At 41.3% G+C, this 15,302-nt stretch overlaps 1 long non-coding RNA gene across 1 annotated transcript in view; it reads left to right on the top strand.

Annotated features, from left to right (window-relative positions):
* The window catches only part of LOC140630914 (uncharacterized), a 95,208-nt gene that overhangs the window by 56,371 nt on the left and 23,535 nt on the right, over window positions 1-15,302 (top strand). The gene's annotated exons all lie outside the window — the stretch shown is intronic.

Raw genomic sequence — 15,302 nt, 5'->3', positions numbered from 1 at the left:
CTGATATCACATCCTTCAATCAGCTTAATCAGTAACATATTGACATTTTGATCTTCATTTGTTTGCCTTCTATGTTTCATTTCTCATTTGGTTACAAATCTTGGTGGAGATGCTTCTTGAGCTTTCAAATCCCAATGTCTTGGTGCTTTACTAGGAAATAGGCACAGGTACAAGGGTTGACCTCGTTGATTGAAAAAAAAAGTGAGGAATGTTCTGAAAAAGACAGGCAGTCAATTGCTTTTTTTTCCTTCTAAGTAAGCTCCATGTAGAGCATGAAACTCAATGTGGGTGCAAGGTATGAAGCCCAATGGGGGGCTTGAACTCATGACCCTGAGATCAAGACCTGAGCTGAGATCAAGAGTCAGAGGCTTAACCAACTGAGCCACCCAATTGCCCGAGGAAGTTAATTCTTTTAGTAATCTTTGCAACTCGTCTTAACCTACAGAGGCACAGCTTGACCTGGCATTCCAAGGAGGTTAGGATAGGGATTAGTTCATCAAAAAAGAGGAGGGTTTTTTGTTTTGCTTTGTTTTAATCAATTTATTTATTTGAGGGGGGCAGAGGGAGCAAGAGAATCTCAAGCAGACTTCGCATCATTTGTAGAGCCTGACTCAGGGTTTGATTCCATGACCTTAAGATCATGACCTGAGCTGAAATTGAGAGTCAAATGCTTAACTCACTGACCCAGGCACCCCCCAAAATGAGTTTTTGAGCCCAAAGAGGGTTCAGCGAAAAACAAGCAGAGTAGCAGTATGTGATCTTTTAGACAATATTCTTCCAAGAAAGTATATTAAGGTTTATTTTCCACTATGGGGTGAGATTTACAGGCATGCTTTGCCTATGTGAAAAAGACCTGAAATTGCCTATCTTCATTAGTAGGGGTGTACTTGGTCTAGTTAAGGGATACATCTAAAGCCACATTCTCCAATCAGTATTATCAGAAATAAAGGTCTTATTTTGATATCTGTTTATATGTCTCAATTGGTTTCAAGCTCAGTGGGGGAATAAAAGAATATTATTTATTGATTCTCTTGCTCCATTCCTAATAATTGAGACATCCAAATGGATACACCAGGAGTCTATCATTTATAATAAAAAGGATTCACTGTAGGTTGAAAAACCCATCCCATCATAGAGTTCCCAATCGTCTTCTTAGTGCTTCTCTAGCTATGAAAGAACAGGTGAAGGTCACTAGAAATGTGAGGAGAATATCTAATATGAAAGGACAAAGATCAAACAAAACAAATAAAGGAACTTAGAGAAAGAAAGGTAATGCAGGAATGGAAAACATTTTTAAAAATTATTAAAATGCACAAAGACAAAAGAGGAGATGTTGCATGAACAAAAATAGGAAGGTATAGAAAAAGAAATTTTGAGGGGCACCTGAGTGGCTCAGTGGTTGGTCATCTGCCTTTGGTTTAGGTGGTGATCCTGGGGTCCCATGATTGAGTCCACCATTAGGCTCCTTGCTCGATGGGGAGCCTGCTTCTCCCTCTGTCTATGTCTCTGCCTCACTCTCTCTCTGTTTCTCATTAATAAGTAAATAAAACCTTTAAGAAAAAAAGGAAAAGAGCTTTTGAAATAACAACATCCCCACCCCAAAAAGCTCTTATAAATTAAAATGGGCAAAAATGAAAAATTCCACAAAAGTGTTGGAAAAGAGGCTGAAAAAGCCTCCCAGAAAAAAAAAAAGAACGTGAAGCTGAATAAGTGGAAAATAGGAGAGAGAAGATGAAGAGTTTAGATCAATCTAGGAGATCCAATATCTCAATCATAGGGAATCTTGAAACAGAGAATAGGAAAAAATGCAGAGGAGAAACATATCAAAGAATGAATTGAAGGAAATTCCCCAGAACTGAAGGACATGAGTTTACCAATTGAAAGAACCTACTGAGTGACTTGACCAATAAATTAAACAAAACAAAACAAAACAACCCACACATCAGGGAGATCATTGTGAAATTTTAGAACCCTGAGTGCAAAAAATTAGATCCTAAGAGCATCTAGAGAGAGGAACACACACACACACACACACACACACACACACACACATACACACACCCCTCATATAAAAGACTCACACTGCAGCATGAACTATTGCCACCTGTAAATTATAAGCTGGAAGCAAATCTTTAATTAAGCAGTCCTCCTCGTTTGAGGTTGACTTTGGATCTTGGATACCAGGAGGATCTCCCATAGCTGCTGAGAACTGGGATCTTCCATACCTGGGTGGCTCAGTATTTGGACATCTGCCTTTGGCTCAGGGCATGATCCTGGGCTCCTAGGATTGAGTCCCACATCAGGCTCTCTGCAGGGAGCCCGCTTATCCCTCTGCCTATGTCTCTGCCTCTCTCTGTGTGTCTCTCATGAATAAATAAATAAGGTCTTTTAAAAAATAAAAATAAAAGACTGAGAACTGAACTTATATTTGGCTTCACAAAATGACTCTGGAAACTAACAGAAGAAATTCCTTCAGAACTATGAAAAATAATGATTTCCAACTAAGAATTTTATACCCTGTTAAAATGTCAATCAAGACCAAAAAAAATGTCAATCAAGGATGAGAATAGAATGAATACATTTTCATATATGCAAAGTCTCAATACATTTACCTCCCGCTCATTTCTCAAGTGTGGATTCCATCAAAATGATTGAATAAACCAAGAAAGAAGATGACATGGGATCCAGAAAATGAAATGAGCCAAGGAAGGAGATTAAGGCAATCCTAACAGTGATGGTAAAGGGAGATCCTAGGATAAAAGCTTTATTGCAGATCTTGAGAGAAACCAATCCAGACTATAGTAATAGTTTGAAGGGCTGAGAAGGGATGTTTCAAACAACAACAACAACAACAACAAAAGGAGAAATTGAACAAAGAAATTGAGAGATGTGTTTGAAATTACTGAAAAATGTGTTCTGCTGGCATGGAGTTTGGGGATAGATTAACGATATAAAAAAAAACCCCAGCAAATGAAAAAAAAAATTAGACAATTCTCATCTCCAAGGAAAATAGAAAGCTGTACCAAAAGTATATTACATGGCTCTTTTGTGTATGTAAATGTTGATTTAACCAAAACCTATGACATATTTATAGTGGTAAGCATAAGGGGGTGCAGAGAAGAAATGTTAAAGAGAAGAAATAATTTATCAGCAATAAATCTTCATCTTCCAAATAATGAAATCACTAGAGAATATCTAAAAAATATTGCACATAAAGCAGTAATATAAAAATACATTATATATAAGAAACATGAGGATAAATACTAAGAAAAATAGGTGAATTCAGTGAAAATGCTTTTACCTAAAGACTGAAAAATCAAGATTGGGAAGGGATGGGACAGGGGTATGCTAGTTTTCATTTTAAGCAATGTAACTCTTTGACTTTTAAAACTGTGCATGTGCATACATTTTTAAAAATATAGATGAAATGAAAAGTCTACATTCCTGGATTAAAGAATAAATTGCTTTCCAAGAGATTGGTTTTCATCCAATTTATCAAGATAAATCCCTATATACTCTCCCTATATACTTCTTCCTCTAAAACTGATTAAAACTGCTTACTAAGAAATGAATAAAAGTGGGGCTCATTTCATTCACTCATTTATGCAACTCAGATATTTGTGGAGAGTTTACTGTTTGGGTCATCTGGCACACAACAGTGAACAAAATTGGAAAAGGTCCTATCTTTACAGAGTTCACATTCTCATAGGAGAGAGAGCATAGATAGCTTGCCTATGCTAATGGGAGGGAAAACAGAATATGAAGGGGCAGATGCTGCTGGGGGGAATGTGGTGCCAGATAAACATGAAGCTCTTTTCCAGTTGCTTCCTCAGATTCAAAAAGTAGGAAGCAGGGTGCCTGGGTGTCTCAGTCTGTTGAGTGAGGGACTCGACTTCAGCTCAGGTCATGATCTCAGGGTTGTGAGATTGAGATGCCCCTCTGCCTCATGCTGAGCCTGCAGTCTGATTGGGATTCTCTCTCTCCTTCTCCCTCTGCTCCCTTCCCTACTACCCACGCATTACTCTTGCTCTCTCTCTAGAAAAATAAAAATTAAAAAAAGTATGAAGCAAGGTTGTTAGCTAAGACTTCAGATATCTGAGGGAGCTCTGAAGTTTTGAAGGGAGCAGAAGGTGTGAAGTAGTCACCAGGAGAAGAGTGTGAACAGACTAGGGGGAGATAGCAAACTTGGTGGTCAGTATGTAAGGCCCAGTGTTTTTCATGACCATTGCCTTGTCCCTCCATCAAACACCACTTGGTATGCTTGTGACCTGTTTGAGTATCAACAAGGAAGCCCTGGTCCAACAGGAGGAAAAAAATAAATCCAATTTGAAACAGTATGCAAATATCTGTGATTTTATCAGGAGACACACAACAGAACTGAGACACTTTCACTAACAACCATTTCAAGTCAGCTGTTATAAAGGAAGCAAGGACACAACTCAATGAAGCTTTGTGAATTTTTCTTATTAAGAGCACTAGGCAGAGGGCAGCCCCGGTGGCAGAGCAGTTTAGTGCCGCCTGCAGCCCGGGGTGTGATCCTGGAGACCCGGGATTGAGTCCCACGTCGGGCTCCCTGCATGGAGCCTGCTTCTCTCTCTGCCTGTGTCTCTGCCTCTCTTTTGCTCTCTCTGAATAAATAAATAAATAAATCTTAAAAAAAAAAGAGCACTAGGCAGAGAGAGAGAGAAAGAAGGAAGGAAGAGAGGAAACTATACAGAATATCAGCTAATTGGAATATAGGATAAAATAGGAAAATCACCATTTTTGCAGCTCCTTGTATTGATTCAGGCAAAGATCCACAATGGACAATAAAACTATTAGGTATAAGATTCCCAGAGAGACCATCATTCACGCAGACTCAAAGTACCACTCGTACGCTAACTATAAGGGAAAATATGTCTTAACTTAGATTTGGTAGATATCATCTTAGGAAAGTGATCAACTGAGCATCATGTTTCTGGACCTCCTGATGCGACATGGAAAGAAATATACAGTATCACCAGTGTGGCATTCTTGGCAAAAATGTTTAACTAGAATGTAATCATAAGGAAACAATCAGACAATTTCAGAATACAGGCCATTGTACAAGACCAGTTGGCCTGGGTCCTACGCAAAAGTCAATGTCATGAAAGAGAAGAGAAAGTGAGAAGCCTGTTCTTGATTAGAAGGAGACTCCAGAGATTGGACATCAATACCATGTGGACCCAGATTGGATCTTGGATCAGAAAAAAAATAGCCAGGAAAAGACGTTTTGGGGACGATTGTGGAAATCTGAATATGGGTTGTACATTAGATGATGTTATGGAATTAATATTTGTTTTCTTAGGAATTGGCTGAAGTTCTTAGAGTTGAAGTGCTATGATGTGAGCAACTTGTTTTCAAATGTTTCAGTCAAAACAAAAAAGTAGTATTGCGAGTGTGTGAGGAGAGAACAATAGAGCAAATATGGCAGAATGCTAACAACTGGTGAATCTAGATGAAGAGTATATGCATGTTCAACTTTACTGTTGGTCTGAAATTTTATCAAATAGAAGTTGGGTAGAAAACGGCAATAACTGTAACAAGCTGCCAAAAGCACCCCTAATGCAACTGGAAAGGGACAGGAGACTGGGATCATTCGAAAGCCAGATGCTCTCTGCTTTACGAAAGCAACAATTGCTACATTGTTTTTCATCCTAAAAAATTCCTAAATTTCAGCACGACAAATAATTCTACTGGAGTTCCAAAAATGCCTGTTTCCACATTCTGGACAAATATTTTCTGGGTACCAAAACTCTCCCGCCAAACCAAAATGACAACAACAAAAAAGTGAATATTCCCTGCTCCTCTGAGGGAAGGACATGAGCTTCTGACCGTTGAGCGTCAATGAAGACTTCCTCCTAGAAATAAACAGGATCTCAGCTCTCTGGTTTCCACCACTGACCAGGTGGCTCACACCAGAAAGCTTCACCATTAAGTAACTGGAGGCCCCCCAGCTAAGCCAAATAGAAGAAGGTACAATTTACTCCTAAAGTTCTTCCCCTGTTGGTCAAAACTCACCAGTGGACTGAGCCCATTCGAAAGCCGTGCAGTTTAAGAGGGTGTGAACAGCTTGGAGAAGGCTCCAGACCCATAAAAATGACTTCAGGTTAAAAAGGGTGGAGGACGAGTTTTCTGAGGAAGTTCTAAGAGCCTGCTGCTTTGCCAGGAGAAGAGCAACTATGTAACACTTTAAGGATGATCCTTCAGATGTACAAAGATCATGGGGACCAGACTCTTCCTGCTGCCAAGAGAACAGGAAAAGAGAAAATAAGTTTGCCATAATGAAGAAATTTGTTTCTAGGATGGTTGTTAAAAAAGTGTTGAGCATTACCAGAAGGATGTGTCTAGAGACACTAGATGTTCTCTCAAGGTGATTCAAGACTTGGTCACAAAATGTTGCATCTCCATATTGTACACCTGAAACTAATATAATATTGTATGTCAAGTACCCTTCAATAAAAACAAAAGAAGAAAAGAGGGGATCCCTGGGTGGCTCAGCAGTTGAGCATCTGCCTTTGGCCCAGGGCGTGATGCTGGAGTCCCGGGATTGAGTCTCACATCAGGCTCCCTGCATGGAGCTTGCTTTTCCCTCTGCCTCTCTCTCTCTCTCCCTCTCTCTCTCTATGTCTCTCATGAATAAATAAATAAATAAAATCTTTAAAAAAGAAGAAGAAGAAAAGAAATAATGGGTCTTGTCAAGCGGTTGTTTCATCAGATGCAGATTCTGGCAACATCTGCTGGCTAGAGAACTCTGTAAGCACCACATGATCAACGACTCTCAATGGCTTCTGGAAGCCTTGTGCGGCCAGAATTACTCACCCAAAGCTTAAGCTTTCCTATTAGAGATAAAGTACTGCTGGGATTATCAAAAGGACAAATTTTAGGACATGTTACACCGTCAGAGGGCGCTGTTGAATAAGAAGAAAATCAGGAAGGCTGGTAAGTTTTAAATATTAGATTCAGAAAATTTTATATTAGATCTCAAGTCCAAATTATTTATTTATTTATTTATTTATTTATTTATTTATTTATTTATTTATGAGAGAGAGAGAGAATGAACAAAGGGGAGGAGGGGCAGAGGGAAAGAAAGAAGCTGACTTCCCACTGAAAGGGGAGCCCCACGTGGGTCTCAGTCCCAGGACCTGAGATCATGACCAGAGCTGAAGGCAGATGCTTAATCAACTGGGCCACCCAGGACCCCCTCCAGTACAAAGTCTTAAGTGAAAAAACTGAGACACAGAGATGCCAATTATTTTAAATTTTTCCTTTTAAAATAGATTCACATAGTTGTTTTTTTTTAAAAAAAAAGACTTGGTCACAAATCAGTCTAAAAGAACATTTTATAAGGCAATTTGAGCTGTGAAAATTTTAGTTGACCCAGGGAATTTTTAGATTTTGTTCAATTAACCAGTAGATTCTTCTTTCATATATGTATGTGTGTGTGTATACATATATCTGTAAGGGATATAAACATTTCCTTAACATCTTTGGGAAATGTGGACAGCTACATGCAGAAGAATGAAACTGGACCATATTCTTACACCATACACAAAAATAAATTCAAAAAAGTTGAAAGACTTAAACGTGAGACAAGAATCCATCAAAATCCTAGAGGAGAACACAGGCAGCAACCTCCATGACCTCAGCCACAGCAACTTCTTGCCAGACACATCTCCAAAGGCAAGGGAAACAAAGATAAAAATGAACTATTGGGACTTCATCAAGATAGAAAGCTTTTGCACAACAAAGGAAAAAGTTGACAAAACCAAAAGATAACAGACAGAATGGGAGAAGATATTTGCAAATGTCTTACCAGATAAAGGGCTAGTATCCAAGATCTATAAAGAACTCATGAAGCTCAACACCCAAAAAACAAAATATCTAGTCAAGAAATAGGCAGAAGACATGAACAGACATTTCTCCAAAGAAGACATACAAATGCCAATAGACACATGAAAACAAATGCTCAACATCACTCAGCATCAGGGAAATACAAATGAAAACCACAATGAGGTACCACCTCACACCTGTTAGAAGGGCTAAAATGAACAACTCAGAAAACAACAAATGTTGACAAGGATGTGGATAAAGGGGAACCCTCTAAAACTGTTGGGGATGCTAATTGCTGTAGCCACTTTGGGAAACAGTATGCAAGTTCCTCAATAAGTTAAAAATAGAGCTACCTATGACCCAGCATTTTCACTACTAGCTATTTATCCAAAGGATATAAACCTAGTGATTCAAAGGGGCAAATGCACCCCAATGCTTTTGCCGGCAATGTCTGCAATAGCCAAAATGTGGAAAGAGCCCAGATGTCCAACAACAGATGAGTGGATAAAGAAGATGTGATACACACACACACACACACACACACACACACACACACACTGGAATATCACTCAGTTATCGAAAAGAATGAAATCATGCCATTTATAATGATGTGGATGGAACTAGAGAGTATTATGCTGAGTGAAATAAGTCAGTCAGAGAAAGACAAATAACCATATCATTTCACTCATATGTGGAATTTAAGAAGCAAAACAGATAAACATGGGGGAAGGGAAAGAAAACTAAAGTAAAATGAAAATTGAGAGAGGCAAAGCCTGAGTCTCTTAACTCTAGGAAACAAACGGAGGGTTGCTGGAGGGGATGTGGGTGAGGAGCGGGGTTACTGGGTGCTGACCATTGCGGAGGGCACTTGATGGAATGAGCACTGGGTGTTATATGCAACTGACAAGTCACTAGATTCTACCCCTGAAACTAATTTAAAAAAAATTTTTTAAAGAAATAAAGATTAAAAAACTAAAAATACATTTAAAAGGCTAAAAAAATGCACAAGACATTTCCTCATCGTGAGAGTCTCTGACACAAGAGGCACGACAGAAAATTTATTCCAAAGTAGTGGACCGACCGACCATGATGCATCTATATTCAATACAGGAGCATTTAATGTAAAGGAAGCACTGTTCTAGGGGCCCAGGGATCCGGGTTTGGCTGGGCTACACCTGCAGCCCCCAAAAGTCACCTCACTCCTCTGGTCCTCAACGTCTTCACCTCTATAGTGAAACCAGACTAGCCCAGCGGTCATCAAACTTCACTGTTGACCTGTTATTATAAATAAAATTTTATTGGAACACAGCCACGCCCATCACCTACATACTGCCCCCGACTTGCCTTTGGACTATACAGAGCAGTTGTGACAGAGATTGTGCAGTCCTTGAAGCCTCAAATATCGGCTACGTGGCCCTTTACTGGCAGTTTACTGACTCTTGGGCTAGATCATTTCTTGGGTACTAGTTCCTAAGCTTCTTTGTGATGAGAATCACCCGGGAGACTTACTGAAAATGCAGATCACCAGGCCCTGCCCCTGGAAATTTTGATTCAGTAGATCTGGTGCAGAGCCCAGTCTTTTCTATTTTGAACCAGCAAAAATGTTCTGTTGCCTCCAGGCAATGGTGTGCTAAGGACCTTTCAAGCTCTAAATTCTATCAACGTGTTATCGAATGTTTTCCCCTATGGCTTTATGTTTCCAATTGTGTTTAGTGTGATAAGCACACTCATTGGTCTGGAGGATGAAGGTGGAAATGAGGACACGGGTTAAAATATGCATGGAGGGGAGGGAAAGTCTCTTTCGAGTAAACATCTTCCACACAGAATTCACCAAGCATGAGGTGTACGTGCAGCTCATCAAGAGTTTGGCACCATCTCAGATATGAGGCTAACTAACTCCTTTCCTTCTAAATTTCTGTGCTTTCTGTAACCTAGCCCAAGAAAGTTTTCTCTTTCTCTCTTGAAAGGGAGTGTCTTGTCCTAACATGGCAGGTTACACGTGAGAAAGAGGAAGTGCTAAGGAGAAACCCAGGAAAAGATGGAAAGATGGAGGGTACTTGGTCAGGAGAAGAGTTTCAAATGGAATGATCCCACACTCAAAGTGGTTTGACTTTCTATGAACAGCTGGACAAAGTGAGACAAGAATGTGCTCATTGCATGAAAGCCCAAGATTTATATCATCCCAAGAGCTCAGCAATGATTTATGATCCAACTACTCGTGTTTGCTTTGTGCTTTGATTCATCTGTTTTTCTCTCGCTCACCCACTCCTGATTTTGTGACTTTGTCATTATGCCAGGCTATCTCTAGGACAATCACAGTTTTCCAAAGAGCATTCACAAGTTCTTCTTCCTCCCTGCCCGACGCTCGCAAGATTCCCTTCCCAGCAAAACCAGGAACTCCAGAGGCTGGCTCTATCTTCCCTTGCAATTTTATATCATGTATGTCTGGGAGCTCAGCCCTCCCTGAGGATGAGGAGAAAGGACCCCTGTATGCTTTGGGATTGAGGAAGCCACTGAGGCCAGGAGAAAACAAATCTAAAAGATCCCAGGCCTTTGATCAGCTGGGAGGTGGCTCTCTCTGTTGGGCTTGCAGCGCCATCTCTTGGCCTCAGGCTAACGATGCTCTGGGTTCTGGAAGTGTGAAGAGATTGTAGAGTGCAGTGTAGTATCTCACACTGCGGCATGAACTATTGCCACCTGTGAATTATAGGCTGGAAGCAAATCTTTTTTTTTTTTTTTTTCAAATCTTTAATTAAGCAATCCTCCTTGTTTGAGGTTGACTTTTGGATCTTGATACCAGTAGGATCTCCCGTAGCTGCTGAGATTAGGGTTCTTCATCGTTTCACCATCTGAATCAACCTTGCTTTTTTTAATGGCTCTCTTTCTGCACATCCCCCACTCCCAAAAAAAAGTGTTGTGAAACATCACTTAAAATAATCATTTTAGGGCACCTGGGTGACTTGGTCAGGGGAGCATGTGACTCCGGATCTTGTGCCCCCATGCTGGGCACAGAGTGTACTTAATTTTTAAAAGTCATTTTAGTCCCTACACACTCAGATAACTTTGAGGCCCCTTCTGGTCACTTTTGATAGAGTAGCAACAAGGTGAACACACAGAAATTGATCTCTAGCAGGGAATTGCAAGTCTAGTCAAACAAATACCATTGAAGATAATTTGTTCTGAGATTTTTCAAAGACCAAAGAAACAGAAAGTCTAGGAAGAAGATAGCAGGGAAATAGAAAAGAAAAGGGGTAACATTACCCCCAAAAAAGCATTCCCATTTCTGTACCGGATATTTTTGTTGACGGTGCTTTTCAATGATTCTTTAAGAGTGGGAGTAAATAATGGTATGCAAAAAAAAAAAAATAATAAGTACAAGAGCAGCCAAGCCATAAGGCAAAAGCTTAATTTTATAAACAGTAAAGTAAAAATTTTAAAAATTTTTATATAATGTCCTGTTTTTTCAAGTCAACAATACACATTTATGGATAGATAAGTGAACATAATTATTCTATTAAAAACAGGTAACCCGGGGCACCTGGGTGACTCAGTGGTTGAGCAGCTGCCTTCAACTCAGGGTGTGATCCCGGGGTCCAGGGATCAAGTCCCCCATCGGGCTCCCTGCATGGAGCCTGCTTCTCCCTCTGTGTCTCTATCTCTGTGTGTCTCATAAATAAATAAATAAAATCTTTAAAAACAAAACAGACCAGGTAACCCTCCCAAATCGACCACTAATTCCTAGCTCCCTTCCCCCCACCCCTACAACATACATACTCATTCTCGCTTTTAGGATTGGAAAAGGATTCAGAATTAATCAGATATGGTAAGTGTGAACCAGCCAGGAAAACAGTTGTCTTGTTTGTCCGAGGTTTTCTTTCTTCAACACAAAGAGCCTTGTTCTTGGAGCTCAATGGGTAGAGCATGCAACTCTTGATTTTGGGGTGGTGAGTTCAAGCCCCATGTTGGGTGTAGAGATTATTTGAAAACAAAATCTTAAAAGAGAGAGAGAGAGAGACTTGCATTGGAGAAGAGGGTGCTTGACCACACTGATGTACCCATCTCTCATTCCATGGCCTTCACCCTAAAGCATTGTTGTTAAAAGTGCAGACCCTGGGACAGATACTCCAAGGCCTTAAACAGGCTACTTATATTTCCCTACTCGTTCCCTCATCTGTATAATGGACGTGATAATAGCACCCACCTCAGAGGGTTGTTGGAAGACTCCATGGTACAAGCAAGATGCTTGGAACGGTGTGTGGCATGTGATAGGTGAGCATATATAAAGTGGTGGCTATGATTACTATTATTTACCAGTCAGGTTCTATTTCTTGTCTTGGTTCCAACTTCATGTTTTCTCACCCTGATGCTTAAAGTGTTTGCTCTCATGCATATGAAGTGATCCTTCACAATCCTCACTGATCCCGAGTTAAGCTTTTTATGCAACAATCCATGTCTTCACTGCTCCTCTCTGACACAGTGATGGGGACGCGTGAGGAAAAGTGGGCTCCCAGGGGAGTCTGCCCTGAAGAGAAGGTGACTAACAAAATCTGAGGCTTTGATGGTTATGCCTGAGTTATACAGAGTCATGAGAAGGATAGAAATGTGGGGGCCGGCTGATATTTATTGTGTTAGTTTGCTAGGGGTACCACAATAAAATGCCACACATGAGTGGTTTAAACAACAAATTTACTTTCTCATAATTCGAGAAGGTGGATGTCGAAGAGCAAGGTATAGTAGGTTTTCTGTGGAGGCCTCCTTCCTCTCCTTGTAGACAGGCACCTGCCTGCTGCGTCCTCGCACGGCCTCCATCTGTGCACGTGTCTGATGTCCTAATCTCTTTTAAGGACACCACTCATATTGGATTAGGGCCCACCTAAATGACCTTATTTTGCCTTAATTATCTAGCTCCAAATATAGTCACATTTTGCGGTGCTGATGGTTAGGATTTCAACATGGGAGTTGTGGGAGAGGGGTACAATTCAGCTCATAGCATTTATTATAAATGTTTTAATGAAAAGAAAGCCATTGTTTTACTGGTAACAGAAAAGAGGCCCAGTTCTTTGCCTCATAGAGTCATATTTTCAATCCTCAAGGGGAAATAATACGCATAGCGACTGAGTATTCTAAGAAAGTAGATCTTTACGAGCTATTTTAGTTAGTTTAGCCCAAAGCAAGTTCATATTAGAAATCAAATGTGGGGGCGCCTGGGTGACTCAGTTGGTGAAGTGTCTGCCTTTGGCTCAGGTCGTGATCCCGGGGTCCTGAGATCAAGTCCCGCCATGGGGGAGCCTGCTTTTCCCTCTCCCTCTGCCTGCTGCTCCCCCTGCTTGTGCAATCTCTCTCTGTCAAAGAGATAAATAAAATATTTTTAAAAAATTTTTAAAAATGGGCAGCCCTAGTGGCTCAGCGGTTTAGGGCCAACTTCAGCCCAGGGCATGATCCTGGAGACCTGGGATCGAGTCTCACATCAGGCTCCCTGCCTGGGGCCTGCTTCTCCCTCTGCCTGTGTCTCTGCCTCTCTCTCTCTCTCTTTGTGCCTCTCATGAATAAATAAATAAAATCTTTAAAAAAAATTAAAAAAAGAAGTCAAATATGATCCTTCACAGCAATTTAAAAGTGAAATTTATTTTTTATTATCATTCATTTATTTCTTTTTCCATGTAGACGCTCATACTTCCATCCATGCATTACATTATTTGTAAAAAGAAAAAAAAAATGCTATCAAACATTTACTATAGGAACCATATTTGAAATACAAAGATGAATGTCCTAGGCTCCATCAATGAGGCACTCATAATAAAATGAGGGCTGGAAACAAGGGACAGATAATGAAAATAATGATGGTGGTAGATGTGCCATGGCATGACCAGACTGGAGGTCTGGCTGACTGATGCTGAACATCGGGGCTAATAGAAGGCTTTCTCTGGAAGATGGTGCCTGGTCCAATCTTGAAGATTTCAGCCAGAGGAAGATAGAGTGAAAAAACAGTAAACAGACTTGTACCCAGACACGTGGGGGATGAAGCCCCCAGAACTGTTCACTTCTCCATGAGAAGCACATGCGTCCCTGGAATAATCTAAGGGAGACACTTAGGACATCTTTTAACCAGCTCTTTGACTCATTTATAAGCAATATTTAAAACATAAGATGTCTTGGCCGGGTCGGAACTGAGTCTCTTTGGCTGCCTCTCCCTTCCACTCCAGAAGCCTAGTTTTGTCTTTATGTTCTGTGTGACATTTTCCGAATGGCCCCATGTGTATGGGGAGATATTACCAGGGGTTGGAATTGGAATGGAACCTCCTGAGAAAGAATTTAAACGTTGTCTACCATCAGAGTTCATTACAGATATAGCTCTAGGGCTGAGACCCCAGGGACAGCCAGACTGTAGAGAAGGACAGGGAGCCAGAGGGTTCAAACACACACACACACACAACAACAACAACAACCCACCAGTGAGTGAATCTGGTGGGGTGGGTCAAACTCAGCAGGAGAGTGGTGAAGTTGGGAAGGGGCCATGGTTCCAGGCAGTGTGGGGCTCATCCACCTGCCTCTGCTGCCCTCTGGAGCTCAGAAAGCCTGTCAGTTATAAGGCGAGGACTGAGCTGGGGGGCCCTGTGTGTCCTACCGGGAGCCCCTGAGGCCAGCAGAGTGACCAGAGACAGCAGAACACAGGGCACTTGGAGCTACCAGATACGGAGATGATAGTAGAGGCGACGGCCTGGTCCTGGGCTCCGGAGGAAACACAGAGCACAAGGGGTGCTGTCGGGAATCTTGCCCCTTGAGAGGCTTAGATTCTGTGAACTTGGGGACGAGTTGTGAGAAGACACACAAGCTTGTGGAGAAGGAACATTAGGTACATGTGTCAAATCCCCCAAGGGGCACCTGGGTGGCTCAGCGGTTGAGTGTCTGCCTTTGGCTCAGGTTGTGATCCCAGGACCCAGGATGGAGTCCCACATTGGGCTCCCCGCAGGGAGCCTGCTTCTCCCTCTTCCTGTGTCACTGCCTCTCTCTCTCTCATGAATAATAATCATAATAATAAAAGCACATTAAAAAAAGCAAAAACAAAACCGAAAACAAACAAATCCCCCAGGGTTCCTAGAAGAAAGCCTGGACAAAATAGGACAGATGAGGGAGGAGCGAGGCTTGGGGTTCTGAAATCTGATCCTCTCTGCAGATATAACCACAGAACCCAGTGTGTGGTGACCCGTGGGGCCGAGTGGTTCCTCATGTCCAACAATGTGTGCCTGACATAGATCTTGCTGTAGAAATGCAAAGCTGCAGTCGTTTTTGAAATGACATCCACGGCATCAAAAATCTCTAGAGATAATCTTGCATGACCTGTGGATGCAGATAATCTTGCATGACCTGTGCATGTGCATGTCATGTGATTTGACTCTCCCCTGGAGAGGAGGGTGTGAGTGGAGTAATGAGAACAACTGGACGTTCAGAGA

Source organism: Canis lupus, chromosome 1, assembly GCF_048164855.1.
Source record: "Canis lupus baileyi chromosome 1, mCanLup2.hap1, whole genome shotgun sequence".
In the NCBI taxonomy this organism is placed as follows: Eukaryota; Metazoa; Chordata; class Mammalia; order Carnivora; family Canidae; genus Canis; species Canis lupus.
Note: the sequence above shows the minus strand (reverse complement) of the source record. Positions and strands in the feature narration are given on the sequence as shown.